Source organism: Melanaphis sacchari, unplaced genomic scaffold (assembly GCF_002803265.2).
Source record: "Melanaphis sacchari strain LSU unplaced genomic scaffold, SCAv2.0 Contig33_pilon_pilon, whole genome shotgun sequence".
Classification (NCBI taxonomy): Eukaryota; Metazoa; Arthropoda; class Insecta; order Hemiptera; family Aphididae; genus Melanaphis; species Melanaphis sacchari.
This window is the reverse complement of record NW_020271205.1, coordinates 1,571,677-1,577,116: the sequence shown is the minus strand read 5'-3', so window position 1 is coordinate 1,577,116 and position 5,440 is coordinate 1,571,677.

The following is a 5,440-nucleotide window of genomic DNA, read 5'->3' as shown; positions in this document are numbered from 1 at the left end:
ACAATGTAAACAAAATACATACCTTTAAAATTAAGTATAAATAATATAATGTTGGATATTATTATTGTATTAATATACGAATTGTTACATTATATGAAAAACATTTTATTAAATGAACTATAATCAGTTATTTTTTATTTTATTTATACAATTTAAATATTATAATAAGTATATTTTTAAGAAGTTTCAATTTTTATGTCATTTAAGAAAATTATTATAATATGGTAATTGCATTAAAAAATGGTTTTGCATGATACCTACTTGATATTTCAATATTTAGTTATAAAACCTTTTCCATTAACATAATTTAATATCTTTTTAAAAGTTCAATTTTAAAACCTCATACTATATCATCATTTATTCACGTTATGCTTATAATACTACTTTATAATTTAAACATTACTTAACGATTTTTGAAGTAGTTCGTACATATCTGAGTAGTATTGTAATTTAGTTTTTACATTACACAAATATTAAATAAATGATTTCATTTTTATACCCTAGTGTTAGATAACAATGAGATATAAATAATAGAAAATAGAAAAAGAAAAAAATATATCTTGGCACAAAAAACTGCTGTTGGTCGTACAATAATAGGTACCCAGTAAATAATAATAGCAAAAAAATCTAGTCTATAAATTAATATTGCTTTTTGGTCATGTACGTTATACAGTAAAAAAATATTCACTATAAAAAATAAAATATGTCTAAAATACCCAACCTCAGCTTAATACATATTATAATTATGTATGAAATTCAACAATATTATGTAATATTATAATATTGTCATTTAATGTATAAAACAATATTTTATTACTTTAGTATACATTCATAAATCATACGATCTGTATCAAATAAAAAATAAAATACATAATAATAATTATTATAAACAATATATATTTGTATAATTTATATTATACATATTACATTATATTTTTTATTGAAGTTGGTTTGATACAAAAATATAAAGTAACATTTATTTTTGTTAATCTCTCCACCTATGTGCTATGTGGTTACGGATATTATGCATTTCTTACTATGTTGTGCATATTATGTACTTACCGTAATTTGTTTTGGATTAATTGTGAGGTAAGTTTTCTGTTGGTGTTATTTAATGTAAGTGTTCTATTAGATTAATGGGTTTTCATACGTGAAAAGTTTTTGGTGAAAGCGCTTTATATAGTACAACCTTATAGTGAATAGAATTCTGAATTATTCTTTGTAAAAAAATTGAATAGAATTTATAAGACATAAGTCTATAAGTTGAGGATTTTAATTGAAGGAGATAAAATTTACTTTTTTTATTTTTTCTAATTAACTTCATATTGAACGTTTACATAAATCTAAAATAGTATATTATAATTCCTTACACTTTTCTAGAATAATATTGTGGAATACATTTGAGAATATAAAACAAAAATATAAAATTGTATAATTCGATAAGCACGAAATAACACAATGTCTATACTTATTGAAGTTTAAACTTAAATTTATTATTATTAAAAAAAAAGAAAGTTTAATTCTTGTTGAGTGTTATTTATTTCTTAATGATATGTTAAGTTTCTTTATAGCTATATAATAAATTGAATACTTAATTTTTCTTTTTTACCATCAGTATCCGTAAAACTGCTGCAGTAAAATAAAATTTTAAATGATAGGTATTACATCGCTAACATAACAGACTTTCAAATGGTAATCAATAATAATTTTATTTCCATTTGATGTTGTATGTTTAACATAATTATATGAGGTGTTATAAATTATTTAAATGATTTTTAAACTTTAAGAATGTATTTGCAGATTACAGTAAATGATTTAAATAATATAAACTCTAAAAACTTTATGAGATGTAGCGAGAAGCGAAGTTTAAGTTTAATAGAGTATGAATAATAATTATAATATATATATATATATATATATATATATATATATAATAACAATGTTATTATTATTCACACACCACATGGTCTTTAATTTAGACTGATTATTGAGTAAATATGACCCGTGTTAGAATAAATTACCACGATCTATGGTGTGAATAAATGCATAAATAAATATTAGTTTAGAATTTATCAATAAATAAATGAAACATTGAGTTTCAAAATTTGAAAACGTTAAGCTTTGGTTGGGTTTCCCATAACAAAACGTAATAAATAATTATATTTATAATGACTTTGTTACACATTTAATTTATTAATATACATATCTATTAAATTGAAGTACCTAGAATTAAGTGCAAAAATAATTTACAGTACCTACCTACGTATAGAAATAATAATATTTTGTTTAATTTAAATATAAAATACAAATTTAATTGAAATTCAAACTAAATTTTTGAGTTATTTAACTTGTTTATTAAAAATACTAAGTCTAATAAGTTCTTAGTAATGAGCTTAAAAGATTTGGAAGCTACAATAATTTGAAAATTTTAGACATAAGAATTAAATTATCAACATATTTTATAATTCGTAAAGTTTAATAATATTTTTAAGTATTTTATAATTTCGTAAAATTATTTTTAAGGTCTTTTTTTTTTAATATCAACATTTTAATCACTTAAAAACAACTCGTTTGAATTTTAAATCAGATTCATCAAGTTAGAAAAAAATATATATTCACTTAATTATTTACAGTAAAAAAGGGGTTTTTTTATCCTTTCTTTTGAAAAACAAAAACTTGTATTACCACAGGATACTTTTTTATTGTATGGCCATATTACATAGTACATTTATATTATGTTTATCAACTATTATATAAATACAACAAAATACCAAATATTTGATGAATGGCCGTAAAAACGTAAGACAGTTATACCAAAATTGCTAAAAAATAAAATATATTTACGTTTTCAATAAAACACATATTTTAATTGAAACTTTAAATGTTCTATAAAAAATCAAATGAAAAAAATAAACAGGATTATTTAAAAAAAGTTCGATTTTTATTTTATTAATGGGAACATTGCTTGACCATTTATTTTTTTATATTTAATTAATTTTAATATTATGTATATAAATAAATTTTGTTTCTATTTAAACAAATATTCTACCATGCAAAAGTTTCCAAATATACATGTAATATGGAGAAATTATTCTATGAATTCATAATGATGAAATCTTAGTACAATAATAACATACTACATAAAGCCATTGAAAAAATAAATTGTGATGTTTACTAAAATGTACCCAAATATTTTTTTAGTATAAGCTTTAAAAATATTATATATTTTAATTAAGTGTAAATTTAATTACACGTGAATTATTACCACCAGTATAATATATATTTTATGTGTCTTCCAATAATTTACTTAATTACTCCTCAAAGAAAAATACGTGTTGATTTTCCTATCTACGAGTATACAGGCTAAAACATGTTGAATAATTTTCTAATTTTATTTTATTTCCTATAAAATATTATAAAAAAAAAAATAAGGTTATTATATAACCATAAATATTCTTTGGCACCGATCAAAATCCAAAAGACATAACAAAAATGATTTTCATCCATCAAACATAATATTTGTACCTATACAGACGTATCGAAAGTAGTATTATATATATATTATGTGTGTGTGTGTGTGTGTGTGTGTGTGTGTGTGTGTGTGTATAAACATTTTAGCTGCAGTTTTATAATTTATGCATATTGCATTTTATTCTGTTATCTCGTATTCACGTATAACACGTATAAGTACTTAAAAAATTCAGTCCCATCACAACTGTTTATCTTTCGGATTCATACAAGTATTCCATTTCAACCTTTCAAATAATACCCCACGTTTAAATATTTTATAATATACATTTATACATATATACATATGTTTTATATTTACATGGTTGCATGGATTTATATAATACTATAGTATTATGTGCAGCGTGTAATGTTTGACTTGCCATTACAGTTATAATGTTCACCGAATTATATGATTTAGCTATATTAAGACTATTTTAACCTGTGTCACCCTTTCACGCTTTTAACGGACATCTCGTGTACCAGATAAACCAGTGTGAATAAGATAAATACGTGTTTGGTGAATTTTATCTCTGTTTGTTTGTGTGGCCTAATTAGAGTTACCCTTACCCAAAAACTTACCATTTCGAAAATTCAAAGAGATTGCTTGTATGTCCTATATTTTTTTTTCTAATATTATTTATATAATATGAATGCATTTAATAGTATCATTAAACTATATCCTTGTGTGATTATTAGATATATATTGTTTCCTTGAAAATCGTACATATTATAAAAAATAGAATTGCTTATCAAACTTGCAAAAATGAAAATTATACATTTTTGACGTATTATTTCATGCAGTTATTGATATTATCTCGAACGCTGTTTTATTTATTTACAATTCATTTTTCGTTTTTTTTCTGTTTGTTACTTCTATTTAATAAAATTGTTTATGATTACCGTAAATTTGAAATATTTAAGTGACGTGTGTGAAACAAATAGTTTAATTTTAAATAACATATATTCTCTGCTCAATCGCAGTTAATTATACGATTTGTATTGGAGCAAATTCAGCACTTATATTTTTTAATCCCAGCGCAATTAATCTATAATAGATGCTAATTACTTTTTTTTTTTTTTGATGTGTTGCCACGAGAGCAGTTTTCTACGTATTGCTTTAATGTCCGGACCACGACGCATTGACATCCGTACCTACATGTTCGTATCATACAAGTGATTAATAACAAAAACACTTTCCACTGTAATATACGAGTGTTATGCATATTCCGTCCGATCGGCCATAGAACTGACTACCAAAACGTTTCACATACGTCATTTTCTACGGCGACCGGTATAATATGTATACACTTATACGAGGCCAGATAAAAGACCATACAGCTTTGCGTGTTTAGTATTAGAACCGGAGATAGATGTTACACCAAGAGAGATGAGAGAAAAAATTAAGGCGGGGTTGAAAACGAACGTGGAATCTAGGTTCGAATCTGAATAAGTGGCGGTGGTGGTGGTGGTGATGGGTTTGAAACATGCACCTCCTCCGTCAATGAAACGAACGGTTCAAAACACAAATGAAACGAAAAAATAAAAAAGAAAAATTACGGCCGAGAGCACATAATGCGTACAAATTAACTGTAGGCAAAAATCACTGACATACGAGTGTGTGTGTGTGTCCATTGATCGCTGGGACGTGTGCATGTATAGGTAGGTACATAATATTGTATTATACGGTATAACGTATTGAGTCGCTCTCCCCCCGTGGTAGAAAGTGCGTGTCTGTGGTAATGTGTATTATTATATTGTCGCCGCTACTTATGCTTTAGCATATACACACGCGGGCACACAAACACACATTATCATCGGGTGTGGGGCAACGGCGCGGGGGCAAAGGCGTGTGGAATTTTAACAAGGAGGACGGATGCTTGATTATTTAGTTTTGTTTTGTTTCCGAAAACCGCGGGGCGAGGCGGTTGAT